Here is a 15732-nt window from a genome sequence, read left to right as displayed (position 1 = left end):
TATTTAATCATTTTTAATTTCACTCTCACAAATTTTCTGGGCCCAGGGTTGAATGTGAGAGCTGGAATTGACCTTGAGAAAGCTCTATCATATCCAAGTACATTATTTTACAGAGGAATAACCTTATGTCCAGAGAGGCAGCCTGAGTAGGGGCCACACAAATGACCTGGTTCTGAGACACCTGGCCCACTGCTCTTTCTTGCCCTGCACTGCTACCAAAGGTGGCCTCTGAGGCCACTGCTGCTGGACACTTCCCTGTATCCCAAAGTGCTTATCCCTTTTTTAGAGAACTGTGTCTCTTTCTAATACCTTAGAAGGATCTAAGGACATGGGTATGTTCAATCAAGAATGAGAGGAAATATTTTGCTAAACGTAGACTTTTCCTATGATTGTCCTTTAGCCTAAGGTCTCTAAATGTTTTGTATGAATCATCCCTTGGGCCTGAGGGTGCCAGTCTGATTTCAGTACAGAACAAGAAGGAGACCTTTTTGGAGGTTATCATACAGTGTGGTTTAAACATGTTTTCCTGCTCTTTATTCCCCCCCTTTATGAAAGGAAGATAACATTTTTTCAGTGCACAGGAAAAGAACTTGTGGTTTTGCTAGTACATGATAAATGCTTAAATTCAACTGCTTTCCAAAATGTGAACTATTTTGACACTCAAAGGGACTTCAACCAAGATGTGGTTAACAATGCATCTGATGAAGGTGTCCAGGAGGACCTGTTAGCGATTCACAGGAAGACAGGCTTTTGCAGGTTATAATATCCAAAAGCTGTGCTAGGATACACATAGGTGTCTGCCACTGCAGTGTTTTAAAAATTAACCTTCTAGAGCAGTGCTTCTCAAGCATCATTGTGCTGATCAATCTCCTAGGATCTTAATAAAATGCAGATTCTGATTCAGCAAGTCTGGTGTGGGGCTTGAGATTCTGCGTTTCTAACAAACTCCCAAGTGATGCCCAACATTGCTTCTTGGACTACCCAATATGGTAGCTTCTAGTCACATGTGGTCCCATAGAGTCACTATGAGTTAGAATCGACTCAAAGGCAGTGGGCTTGGTTTTTTGGTTTAGTGACAAGTGGGTATTTAGATTAAGTTAAATTTAACAATTTAGGTCCTCGGTTCATATCACCACATTTCAAGTGCTTAATCACAGAAAGCTCTATTGGGCAGCACTGCTCTTGAAGATTTTGCAAGAGAGTTTATAAAGAAGGAATTATGTATTACACATTTCTATTATCTATGATCTCGCTTCATCCATTTTCTAGCAATAGGCTGCAGACTTTCATTTGAACAATAACTATTATTGCCCAGATGAGCTGGTGTGTTTGAGACTGGGAACTAGGGTGGTCAAGAGAATCAGAGAGAAAAGTTGAGGAAGCCAAAGAATAAAGAAATTCCAAGAAAGGGGTGGTCTAAGGGTCAATATTGCTAAGGTTTGAAGACCGTCCATTGGTGGTGAAGGGGTGGACAGAGTAAAAGGGCAGTAGTTAGAGTAATACAGGATCAAGTCAGGGTTTATATTTAAGAGAATCCCAGGTGGTGCAAACAGTTAAGTGCTGGGCTACTAACTGAAAGCTTGGAGGTTTAATTTCACCTAGAGGTGCCTTGGAAGAAAGGCCTATGAAAGGTCACAGCCTTGAAAACCCTATGGTACATAGTTCTACTCTGCAACACATTGCTTATTTAGATGATAAAGATTGAAAATGCATGTCTTGAGCCACAAAGGTGACTAGTCATATTGGTTTTGAATTCGCAAGTCAAAACAGACCCTGTGGTGACCTGGTTTGTGCTTTGATAGTTCAAAGACCTCAAATAAATACCATTAACCATCAGAGATTTCATAGTCTCCAATTCTAAGGAGTGGATCTCAAACTTTTCAACGAAACCTCGCATTTCCTTCCAGCTAAGTAGAAAAATAATTACTTTGTCTTTATTACCAGTGACTACCAAGCTCTTCCCTCTCTTGTAAACTCTACTTAGGATGAAGAGCAATTTCGCTAATCACTCTTTTACTTCAAATCTCACCAGACCCGTACAAATAAACCCTCTTTTCAAGGAGAGGCCAAGTTCTATAGGATTTTTTTTTAATTATTATTCTTTATTCTCTTTTTTAAAATTTTATTTCTTTTGTTGTTTTTGAGAATATACACAGCAAAAAAAATACCAATTGTATAGTTTCCACATGCTCAATTTAGTGTTAGTGACACTGATCCCATTCTTAGAGTTGTGCAATCACTCTCATCCTCTGTTTCTGAGTTGTTGCTCACTCGTTAACATAAACTCACTGCCCTTAAGGTTCTTATCTAATCTTTCAAGTTGCTCCTGTCAATTTGACCCCACATAGATAGTCCTTAAAAGGACATAACGCTTAAGTAAACCCTATAAGATTTTGCCCATTGAAATCTGACATCTGGTTCAGAATGGAAAAAGCAGTTTTAATTAAATGCCCTGATCAGCCTCCTTTAAAATAAACTAAAACTTCTTGAAATTACATGAATTGCCCTATTATAGGTAAATAGAAAGGAAAAAAAAAAAGAACACAAAGACTTATAGAATTTGAGGATGGGCAAAGTTGATTCCATTTTCCTGCAGCTGTTTTGAAAAACCCATTCAAAGAGAATGGCATGCATCAAACCCCAGGGCAGACAAGGTTTAATTTCCCAGGGGCAGTATAGTGCCTCTGATACTCTCAGAATATTGCCTTCTCCATTGCCCCAAATTGCTAACAGACCATTGCATTCATTGCGTCATGTGGTGGCCAAGGAGAGCTGACATGTTCCTTGGATTGTTCTGTTGGGACAAGTGGATAGCTGGAGTTTGGGCTCAGATTGCCCCTGTGTGACTTTGGGGAGGACACTGAATCTTTGAATCCGTTTATTTTTAAAATACCAAAGAAACCCATTGCTGTCGAGTTGATTCCAACTCATAGCGACCATATAGAGCCGTAGAACTGCCCCATAGGGTTTTCAAGGCTCTAAGTCTTTACAGGAGCAGAATGCCACATCTTTCTACTCTGGAGTGTGGCAGGTGGGTTCCAACTGCCAACCTAGTTAGCAGCCAAGCACTTAACCACTGCACCACCAGGGCTCCTATTTTAAAAATAGGTGGCATATAATTTCTTTTTCCCTATCACAAGAGGTTTTGTAGAGGACCAAAATACAAAACTGACAGATACATCAAAAGTATTTTGATTTTGTAAGATGGTTGTGAAGTGCTGGCAGAGCTCATGCTCCAGGCATTCTCCAAGTTCATGGCTAGATTTTTCTGTTAAGGAATTTTAAAAATTTCTGAGTTTCTTATGATTAATGAATGGATTGCAGTTACATGGGCATTGGCTCAGTGAAGATTTTGAAATATCATAATTAAATTTGCCTTACTTATGGGAAGTAGGGAGAAAAACTGAGCCAGGAAAGATAGAACTGAGAAAATGACCTCAACTCAAGGGGCATGTTCCATGGGCCAGGTGGGCAGTTCAATGTCATGTCAGAGGAAGTGGCAGACTCAGGCAGGTTCTTCAACCTAAAGAGAAGGGCAAGGAGGCAGGAGGAAATGCAGGTGGTTAGGCAGTCAGAGGTGGTGAACCTGCTGTTGTGCTGAGGCTTGGAAGGGCCAAACAAGAGGGAAGACAGATGTTCAGGCAGAGCCTTTAGCTTCAGTCTGAAACAGAGTTACCACTTCCTGGTGGTGTATGGGTGGGGCTAGGCATTTCCACTTTTGAACAGCCACCAGGCTATCCTGATTTAATTGGCCAGAGGAATGTGTCTAAGCAGGGTAAGCTGCCCTATTCCTTCCAGGGTTCAGAGTAGCACACAAAAGGACTGGAGTTCCCTTCAGGGCCATATCCCTAGAAAGGAAGTTGACATTCTAGAGAAGAAGCTGAAGCAGAGTCATAGTCTTACAGACTAGTCAATAGGCTGGTAGGTAGACAATGTCTAACTCAGGGGCTAAGCAGGAGTATACACTCTGTACATACTGGCAAAACAAGTTCTGTCGTCCTAGCTGCTCTGATCTCAATCTGGCAGAGAGATCTCATCCCAGAGTAGTTCTCAAAGGCAGATCCATAGAGGAGTCTGGAATGTGGAAACATACCACATCTAGATTAGCCTTGTTATGCATTGAAAAACCAAGTGATTTTGCCTTTAAGTAACAGAATGCCAGTACAAGTGCCTTGAGTAAAATGAGAAATGTCCTATCTCACACAAGAAACCCAGGGTGATGGTTCCAGGGTAGGTCATTCTTAAGCACGCAATGATGGCAGGACTCTGGGTGGCATACCTGTGATCTTCATGCCTTTGCTTTCATGGCTACAGGATGGCTGTTGTTGCTGCAATTTTCAGGTCATCACACAAACTCATAAAGAGGTGGTAAAAAAGGACTGTATCCCCTTAAAGTCTCTTTTTATCGGGAAAAAAACATTTCCTGAAACTCTACGACAGATCTGTCTCCATACCTCACTGGCCAGAATGGGTTAGATGTCTACATCTAAGACCATTAGCAAAGGGGAATAGAATGCCAGTGACTGGCTTGGAACAATCATGGTTCACATCCTATGGATGGAGAACGGGTTCCCTTTCCTGAGCCTGCTCTCCTCAATACAGAAAAGTACTGCAGGACAGTTAGCGAGGGAGGAGCAGGGAGATCTCTTGGGTAGACATGCAACAGTGCCTCCACCTGTCCCCCCAGGAACATGCCTGAACACCTAGAACTGATTCTTGTAGTATTTACTGCATGGACTCTTTATGGTCTGTCCATTATCAAAAGTTGGAAGTAAACTTACAGTCAAGTAAATAATCCCTAAATACAAATCATAGAACTGCCCATCCTACCTCTATTCATCCTCTCTGAGACAGAGTGTATCCCCAGCATACATCACCCTGTTCTGGGCCCTGTGGGTCTTCTCTTGTGTTGAGAAATATATTTATCCTGATTTCTTAATTTGTGTGTTTTTTTCACTTTTCATTTTTGAAAACAAAGATTCCTTCTTCTAATCACCTTTTCATTAACATCATTAATATCAATATCATTAATATCACACGCTAGCAAAATTTTGCTGAAGATCATGCAAAAACAGCTGCAGCAGTGTATCAACAGGGAACTTCCAGAAATTCAGGCCAGTTTCAGAAGAGGACCGTGGAACCAGGGATATCATTGCTGATGTCAGATGGATCCTGGCTGAAAGCAGAGAATACCAGAAGGATGTTTACCTGTGTTTTATTGACTATGCAAAGGCATTCGACTGTGTGGATCATAACAAACTATGGATAGCATTGCAAAGAATGGAAATTCCAGAACACTTAATTGTGCTCATGAGGAACCTTTACATAGATCAAGAGGCAGTTGTTCAGATAGAACAAGGGGATACTGATTGGTTTAAAGTCAGGAAAGGTGTGCATCAGGGTTGTATTCTTTCACCATACCTATTCAATCTGTATGCTGAGCAAATAACCCAAAAAGCTGGACTATATGAAGAAGAACGGGATATCAGGATTGGAGGATCATTCATTAACAACCTGCATTATGCAGATGACACAACCTTGCTTGCTGAAAGTGAAGAGGGCTTGAAGCACTTACTAATGAAGATCAAAGACCACAGCCTCCAGTATGGATTAAACCTCAACATAAAGAAAACAAAAATCCTCACAACTGGACCAATTAGCAACATTATGATAAATGGAGAAAAGACTGAAGTTGTCAAGGATTTCATTTTACTTGGATCCACAATCAACAGCCATGGGAGCAGCAGTCAAGAAATGAAAAGACGCATTGCATTGGGTAAATCTGCTGAAAAGGACCTCTTTAAAGTGTTGAAGAGCAAAGATGTCACCTTGAAGACTAAGGTGACCCTGACCCAAGCCATGGTATTTTCAATCGCATCATATGCGTGTGAAAGCTGGACAATGAATAAGGAAGACTGAAGAAGAATTGACACCTTTGAATTGTGGTGTTGTTGAAGAATATTGAATACACCAAAAAAACAAACAAGTCTGTCTTGGAAGAAGTACAACCAGAATGCTCCTTCGAAGCAAGGATGGTGAGACCACGTCTTACATACTTTGGACATGTTATCAGAAGGGATCAGTTCCTGGAGAAGGACATCATGCTTGGGAGAGTACAGGGTCAGTGGAAAAGAGGAAGACCCTCAACGAGCCACACAGTGGCTGCAACAATGAGCTCAGCCATAACAACGATTGTGAGGGTGGCTCAGGATCAGGCAGTGTTTCGTTCTGTTGTGCATAGGGTCGCTATGAGTCAGAACTGACTTGATGGCATCTATCAACAACAACAACAACAATCACCTTTTCATTTCATTTTAATCAAGACTTATCTCAGAAATTTCACCTCTTAATGTCTTTCCTTCTTCAAGGGCAAGGGTCTTGGAAGACACCATAGAAGAAAAATAGCCTGCGCTCTGTGACATGACATGATATCTTGTTTTTCTATATGCCCATAAAAATATTTATGCCTCATGATTTTTGTGAATCATGTTATTTAGAAACACATAGACTCCCTGCTTGAATCCAGTAGTGTTTCACTTTCTTTATTGTTTGGGTTACATTTTTTAAAGTCATTTAAAAGAATAAACAAGTGCAATAAGAATATCTTAATTGACTTCTCTATTCCTTGTTTCCTTCTCCTTCAGAAGAGTTAAAATAAGGAGATTAAAACATGATGACTATAACAAACCAAACTTAAGCCTGAATATCCTAACATATTAAGGTTTTTTTTTTTTAAGAATAAGAAAATGATACCGTACAACAACTAGCTATTATTTTTAGAAATTATGAGGAATAGAATTCCTGATGGCTGGAAAATAAAAAATTCAGAAACTGTTAAAGAAAAGGGAGCCCTGGTGGTAGAGTGGTTAAGAGTTTGGCTGCTAAACAAAAAAAATGTAGGCAGTTTGAATCCACCAGCTGCTCCTTGGAAACTCTATGGGGCAGTTCTACCCTGTCCTACAGGGTTGCTATGAGTGAGAATCGACTCGATGGCAACCGGTTTGGATTTTTGATTTGGTTAGAGAAAAACGTAGAATTACAAAACCATCATGTTCAAAAGAACCTTATCGATAATTTGGAAGGAATCAGATCCAGAAAGGCGAAGAGCCTTGCCCGAGTCTTACCTGAACTAGGAAACAGAAACCACTCTTGACCTCTCAGTCTTACATTATGGACCTGTGCTGCGCAGTATGGCAGCCGCGAGCCACATGTATCTACTGAGCACTTTAAAGTGGCCCATTCTAATTGAGATGTGCTGAAAGTGTAAAATAGACTGTGAATTTCAGAGACTTAGCATAAAGAAAAGAGTGTAAAATATATCATCAATATTTTTATATTGATTACAGTTTGAAATGATAATATTGTGAATGTATAAAATCCACAATTAAAGTGTTAAATAAAACAGTTTACATTCATTTTACCTATTTCTCCTTACTTCTTTAATGTGGCAAGTATTCAAATTTGTATGTGTGGCTCGAATTTTATATATATACATAGCTTAGACCCTCAGCTGTTTTGGTCCCTTAATACCAACCCTATTGGACGAAAAGGATAGAGTCAGTCCCAAATTGCTTTTATTCATGACTTAATCCTTTGGATCAATATGAAATGCTCTTATGAATCAATCAAAAGCCAGGCAATTTAAGGCATAACATCCCCCAACTTCTATGGTTTTAGGTATAAAACCCTGAACCCTACATGTAGGCATGGGGGACTAATTAACGTTATTGAAAGAGAGTTTTGGTTTTACCTGAATTCCTGACTGCGGAAAAAAAAAAAAAAACATTTAATCAGTTAGATGTCATCAATGTCAGTTTTCATCCTTACTTTGAGCCCAAAAGAGATTAATTGCCTCTCTCTAAGTTCAAAAGTGCCTTCAGAAGAAGTGCCTCAGGAAGAAGTGCTTTCCCCGGAGTCTTGAGGCGAGCAAAGCAAGGAGAGAATGAACTCATAGCCAGCTGTTGCCAGGGAAGTGGAACAACCATAAGGCAAGCAGAGTGCTGTGCCTGTCCAGGGTCATTCCTTAAAGCAAGAGAAACCAGCCTTGGCAGACTTTAAACAGAAAAGGATACACTGAAAGGCTATTGGTTGGTTCACAGAATACCTGGGAAGGTTCAGAACTCACTTTTGAAAATAGCCATAAACCAAGGGCAGCCAGGACCACAGCCAAAATCAGGACACAGAACCTGATCTGGAACCTTCACCTGCCACAACCTTAGACACCAGATGCTGCAGTGTGCCCTCAAGTTGCTGCTGACCCTGGACTCTGGGGGCTGAAATTGCTACTTCTACACCCTAGAATCAGGTAACCAACCTGTACCCATGTGCCTAGGACTAAAAATTCTATATCTTGCTATTTCCCTCCGTCTTCAGCAAACCAGAATAGTGGTCACCCTACCCCAGAAAGAATTCACCGTCCCTGCTTTTTGGCATCCCTTGCTCCTGTATCCAAGTGCCAGACACTTCTGTCTGATTAGACGGTTCTGGTCACCTCCATGTGGAAACACTGGTGGCATAGTGGTTAAGAGCTATGGCTGCTAACCAAAAGGTCAGCAGTTCAAACCCATCAGGCGCTCCTTGGAAACCCTGTCGGGCAGTTCTACCCTGTCCTATAGGGTCACTAGGAGTTGGAATCAACTCTACGGCAATGAATTTTGTTTTGGTTTGGATCAACCCATAGCCCTGGCTGCCAGGGGGGCTAGAAGAGGAGGGTGTGCCCATTGATCTTCCTTAATGGGGGCAGACCCAGTTTTCCATCAAAGGTCTGTTACCAGCACAGAAGTAGATTATTTCAAGAGTAATTTAAGTTAAATACAGCGTCTGGAACACCAAGATAAGAAGCCATGAAACCATAGAACACCAAGCTAAGAAGCCACCTAAAACCGTAGAAGTTGGGGGATGTTACACCTTAAATTGCCTGGCTTTTGATTGACTCATAAGAGCATTTCATATTGATCCAAAGGATTAAGTCATGAATAAAAGCAATTTGGAACTGACTCTACCCTTTTCGTCCAATAGGGTTGGTATTAAGGGACCAAAACAGCTGAGGGTCTAAGTTGCTGGTTGCCCCTCCTTCAGAGGCGGCACAGTGCTGTGGAAGCAGCTGAGCTTCACTGTCAGACCCACTCCCTGTGCCACCTTGGGAAAGCCAGTTACTCCCTCAGGGGCTCATTTTATCCATTTGTAAAGTAGAGACAAGAATACTTTCTTCATAGATAGAATGAGCTGATGTGGGGGGTGTGCCTTGCCCATATTACATGCTTAAATAATATTTGCCTTTTTCCTTTCTTCTGCTTTCCACTCCCTTTTTTCACCCTTCCATTGGAATCTCATGTCACTGCTGTAAAAACCAAACTGATTTACATGCCCTGCCACCAGTCATTATTAAAATAAATTATAGAAATTTACAATTCAGTAAATTATATTAAAAACAAAAGTAATAAATACTTAAAACTCATCACTCTTCTGTTTCACAATTATCAATATTTATGCTCTTGGAGTTATGTATGTCTATCGTGGCTGCATGGTGGATATTCTATTTGCTGCAATGTGTTACGGCACATCTCTTCCCAACCTCGAATTCAGTGAAATCATGTTGATAACATACAATTGGCCTGGTGGAAGTATTTACATCATGGGAATAGGCGAATGGTACAAATCAGGACTTAATCCATTTTTTTTTCTTTTTTTCATTGTTGTGCTTTAAATGAAGGTTTACAGAGCAAACTAGCTTCTCTTTAAACAATTAGTACACATATTGTTTTGTGACAGTGGTTACCAACCCCACCACATGTCAACATTCTTCTCTTCTTGACCTTCGCTTTCCTATTACCAACTTTTCTGTTCCCTCCTGCCTTCTAGTCTTTGTGCCTGGGCTGGTGTGCCCCTTTAGCCTCATTTTGTTTTATGGGCCTGTCTAATTTTTGACTGAAGGGTGAACCTCAGGAGTGACATCATTACTGAGCTAAAAGGGTGTCTGGGGGCCATACTTTTGGGGTTTCTCCAGTATCTGTCAGACCAGTTAAGTCTGGCCTTTTTTGTGAGTTAGAATTTTGTTCCACATTTTTCTCCAGCTCTGTCTGGGACCCTCTATTGTGATCTCTGTCAGAGCAGTCAGTGGTGGTAGCCAGGCACCATCTAGTTGTGCTGGACTCAGTCTGGTGGAGACTGTGATAATTGTGGTCCATTAGTCCTTTGGACTTATGTTTCCCTTATGTCTTTGGTTTCTTCATTCTCCCTTCCTCCAGATGGAGTGAGACCAGTGGAGTATCCTAGGTACCGCTCACAAGCTTTTAAGACCCCAGACGCTACTCACCAAAGTAGAATGTAGAACATTTTCTTCATAAACTATGTTATGCCCGTTGAGCTAGATGTTCCCCAACACAGGACTTAATTAATTGTTTTGGTAATTGTCTAGACTTGTGAAAGTGATAGAGAAAATGTTAATAAAGCAGATTAAACATAAAAGTGTGTCTGTAGCCTTCACTCTTTATGTTTCTGATTATGACTAGGACAAAAATCAAGAATATAGTTTTCTAGTATTCAACCCCTATTCTCCAATTCGGCAAAGAAGCTGCTCACATCATAGATAATTGAGTGAAGTTCTGATATAGTCTTCATTGTTTCACTTTTGTCTTGTTAACTTGTCTTAGTTATCTAGTGCTGCTACAACAGAAATACCACAAGTGGATGGCTTTTACAAAGTGAAATTTATTCTCTCACAGCCTAGGAAGGCTCGAAGTCCAAATTCAGGGCACTAGCTCCAGAGAAAGTCTTTGTCTCGCTGTTAGCTCTGAGAAAGGTCCTTGTCATCAATCTTCCCCTGGTCTAGGAGCTTCTCCATGCAGGGACCCTGGGTCCAAAGGGCATGCTCTGCTCCTGGCACTACTTTCTTGGTGGTATGAGGTCCCCCAACTCTCTGCTTGCTTCTCTCTTTTATATCTCAAAAAAGATTGATTTAAAACATAACCTAATCTTATAGATTGAGTCCTACCTCATTAACACAACCGCCTCATTAACCTCATAGAAGTAGGATTTATTACAACGCATAGGAAAATCACATCAGATGACAAAATGGTGGGTAATCACACAATACTGAGAATCGTGGCCTAGCCAAGTTAGTATACATTTTTAGGGGACATAATTCAACCTATAACATAATTTAAACATATATGTATGCCAACGTGTTTTTTAGGGGATGGAAAGAGGGAGCCAGTTGTTAAATATTTGCCACCATACCACCACTACCTGTTCTCCTCATACATCATCTACCTTTACAATGGCCTTATTTTCTGAATCAAAATGAAAACACATAGTTTGACAGATTTATTTTCTGAACTGTGGGATTTATTTATATAAGCGTGCTTATATAGGTTTAGAATTAAATTGCCTTTTGTTTTATATTTACTAGGTTGCCTTCATTAAAGGAAATACCGATGTGAGATAATACACAATTTTATATGAATCATATCATTTCACACATTGCCTATTAGAATTAGGCATGCCTCAAGGCAACGTACTATAGTACAAAAGCACCAGTCAGGAAGATAGACTTACATTGTGTTTTTTTTTTTTGCTGTGTTATCTTGGGCAAGTTAATGTGAGCATCAGTTACCTTATCTATGGATGGATAGATAGCTGCCATCAAGTTGGCTCCAACTTATGACGACCTTATGTACAAGAAAGAGAAAAAAAAAAGTTGCAGCTACGCTGTTAATCTATCTTGCCAAGGGTCTCCCTCACCCTTGATGACCCTCTTCTTCACCAAATATGATGTCCTCCTCCAGCAACTGATCTTTCATCATGATGTGTCCAAAGCAAGTGAGTTAGACAATGTTCTTTTGTGATCCATAAGGTTTTCATTGGGTAATGTTCAGAAGTAGATCACCAGGCCTTTCTTCCTAGTCTGTCTTAGTTTGGAAGCTCCACACAAACTGTCCACCATGGGTGGTCCTGCTGTTATCTGAAATACCAATGGCACAGCTGCCAGCATCACAGCAACATGCAAGGCACCATAGTATGACAACCTGACAGACAGGTGGTGATGCCTCATCTATAAGGTGTGATTCATAATATCTGTCTCTCAATGCTTATCCTTTTATTCAACAAATATTCATTGAGTATTTACCATTATCTGACACAGCACAGAATGCTATGAACAAGTCAAATGCAGTCACTTCCCTCAGGAAGAAGACAACAAGGTATTATGCAGATTAAAGAAAAATGACCTATAAACTATCAAAAATGATAAGCTTTTGATAAAAGTTACTTTGCTACATTCTTCCCCCTTCCCAGGATATCTAGGTCATATGGTCTACCTTAGCTATTAAAGAACATAGAATTCCCCTTTTTCAATATTCTTAATATATAAGTAGATGCGCACAGACGAAGTTGGGGAACAAAAGTTTTTCTGCTGCCAGTAGTTCTCCTTGACCTAAGGTAACCACAGGGCCAGTTTGAGGCAGAGAAGAGCAATTCAAAACTCAATGTAAGCTCAAGATCTGAAATAAGACAGAAGTCACAGTGTTTCTCTAGAAGCTGAAAACAGTATTTTCCTTGTTTCTCTGCGAGTGAATTTAGCTGGCCCCTAAAATCTTTCCTGGCCAGAAAATAACTAGGCATGTAACTTCCCTTTTTGTCCTAATTTCTGACACAAACTAGAACTGTTCTGGAGCTCAGACGTTTTAGACGTGTATGATTTCAACACCAAATCAGGTCCTCTTGTGCCTCTGATTCCCATTTCTACCCACCCTAATTCCAGAACCAAACCAAACCCCAAACCTGTTGTCATCTAGTCATTTCCAACTCATAGAGACCCTATAGGACAGAGTAGAGCTGCCCCATAGGGCTTTCAAGGAGCTGCTGGTGGATTCGAACTGCTGACTTTTTGGTTAGTATTCTGAGCTCTTAATCACTGTGCCACCAGGATGTCTCAGCTCTTGTACTTATACCTGTGTGGTGACAGGCAAGTCTACCTGTGTTCTGCCCTCAATTTTCCCACATTTATGAAATAAAAAGTTTGTACTAAATCTATGTTTCCTAACCTAAAACCAAAAAAAAAAAAAAAAAAAAAACCCAACTTCCGTCGAGTTGGTTCCTATTCATAGCGACTCTATACCTTACTGCAAACCAGTAAGCTATCTAAATTCCCTGTAGCCTCTTATTGCACTTGCTGCATCAGAGAGATGGGATATGTTATGGATTGAATTGTGTCCTCCCAAAATATATGTTGGAATTCTAACCCCTATACCTGTGGATGTAATCCAAATTGGGAATAGGGTTTTCTTTGTCATATCAGTGAGGCCATATCAGTGTAGGATTTGTCTTAAACCTAAGCTCTTGTGAGTTATAAGGAGTCTCACAGACACAGAGACAGGAAAACACAAATGGTATGGGATAGGTAGGGGAGGTCAATGCCAAGTAAAGATTGTCAAGGAACCAAGGAACGCCAGGTTACAGAAGCTGAGTTAAGGATCTTCCCCTTATGGAACCAGCAGAGATTTCCCCTAAAGCCCCAAACCAAACCAAACCCACTGCCATCGAGTGGATTTTGACACATAGAGAACCCTATAGGACAGAGTAGAACTGCCCCATAGGGTTTCCAAGGCTGCAAATCTTTACAGAAGCAGACTGCCACATCCCCACATCCTTCTCTGTGATGTGGCTGGGGAGTTCCAAAGGCCGACGTTTTATTTAGCAACTGGGTGCTTTAACCACTATGTGACCAGGGCTCCTTCCCCTAAAGCTAGTGCCCTGAATTTGGACTTCTAGCCTCCTGAACTGTGAGAGAATAAATTTCTGTGCTTTAAAGCCATTCGTGGTGTTTCTGTTACAGCAGCACTTAGAAACTAAGACAGGATATTAACAATCTACATTGGGGGTTGGGGTAGGAGTCCTGGATCTTACTGCTAACTGATCAGAGACACGTAGCCTTTCCAGGAGAAGGCGTAAAACAAACCTCTGTTTCAGGTACAAGTGACTTATCTTAATCCATAGAAAGATTGAAGAGTGGCTGCTACTCCCTCTTTAATTCAAAATGGGCAAAGCACCTTGTTTTCAACACTTGGCATGCCCCTCTTCCCCCCCCCACCCACCGTGGGCTTCTCACCACCATCTTGCGCATTTATCTGGGCTCCATCATCTGGAGCCATTCACCCCAGGAATCCTGCTTTTATTCCCTATGGTCATCAACCTCTGTAGTCGGATGTATGCATTTTGTCTGGTTTCACCCTTGATGGAACTGTGAAACTGTGCTGTTGGAAGAGGGACTGAAGGGAAGCAGCCCTTACTTCTTTCTTCATAGTCAAGCATCTTCAAGACAGGCCATTTTCACATCGAACAGTAACATCTCTTAACTTACCTCTTATTCTTTGTTTCTATTGTTGTATATGCATATATATACACATATACATTTTAATTCAACAGTTTTCACATGTACAATTCAGTGACTTCTCGGTGTTATTCTCACAGCACATCTGCCTCTGTTCTGCGCCAGGACTTGAATTACTAAAGCCTTTATGGAGCCCTGGTGCGCATCGGTTAAGTGATACAGTCACAAACCAAAAAGTCAGCAGTTCAGATCCACCAACTGCTTCTTGGAAACACTATGGGGCAGTTCTATCCCGTCCTCTAGGGTCGCTGTGAGTCAGAATTGACTTGATGGCAATGAGCTTGTTTGTTTTTTTGGTTTTACTTCTACTATCCTGTCTGTTCTGCCACATCTCTACTGTGCTCTCAAAGTGTGGGGACAGAAAATCCTGGGAACACCCAAGCAGGAGGGAGTCAGGGAGGGAGTGAGTGCACAGCAATAAAAATATGCCCACCATGCACCCCAAACCAGAAACCAAACCCGTTGCCCTTGAGTGGATTCTGACCCATAGCAACCCTATACGACAGCATAGAATTGCCCCATAAGGTTTCCAAGGAGCACGTGGTGGATTCGAACTGCCGACCTTTAGACTAGCAAATGAGCTCTTATCCACTACACCACGCAAGCTGGCATCCATAGAGGAGCAAGTGTGCATTCCACTGGAGCTAAGGTGGGTTTTGAAGTGTAAAAAATAATACAATTACAAAGTACCAGAGTCTGCAATGATTTCCTTTTTTTCTGTAGCTGGCATGTCCCACTTCCTCACTTGGGATTAAAAGACGCAGTCATTTTACTTAACTGTTCAAACTATGATGACAGAACCTCAAACACTTACATCGTCAGAAAGCCCAGATTTTATCCCGGAGTCCCTCTCCAGGTAACTCTAAAAATCTCTAACCAAAAACTAGTCGCTAACGAGTCAGCTCTGAGTCAGGGTGACCCCACATGTGTCATAGTAGGACTATATTTCATACGGTTTTTTGTGGCTGATTTTTCAGAAGTAGATTGCTAGGCCTTTCTTCTAAGGTGACTCTGGGTGGACTCAAACAGCCAACCCTTTGGTTAGCAGCCAAGTGCATTACAGTGGCTTATAGCCTTGTATTAAGTAAGTTGTCTCTGGTGCTTGTGTGTGGCTGCCACCTGTCCAGTGAGCACAGAAACCAGCTGTCCCCACCACGGCTGATCTTTGTGACTGTTAATTTCTGGACACAGGGTGCAGGCTTTGCACTCTGTAGGGACTGCTGTGCAGGCTGAGACCACCGTGAAGAGAGCTGCCCTGATCCCACAGCCCCAGGGTAGGGCTCTGCTTGCCCAGGGAATCACCATGGTAACCAAGGCCCAGCCATTCTTGGAAACCAGGGCAC

Source organism: Loxodonta africana, chromosome 8 (genome assembly GCF_030014295.1).
Source record: "Loxodonta africana isolate mLoxAfr1 chromosome 8, mLoxAfr1.hap2, whole genome shotgun sequence".
Lineage (NCBI taxonomy): Eukaryota > Metazoa > Chordata > Mammalia > Proboscidea > Elephantidae > Loxodonta > Loxodonta africana.
This window is presented reverse-complemented; position numbering follows the sequence as displayed.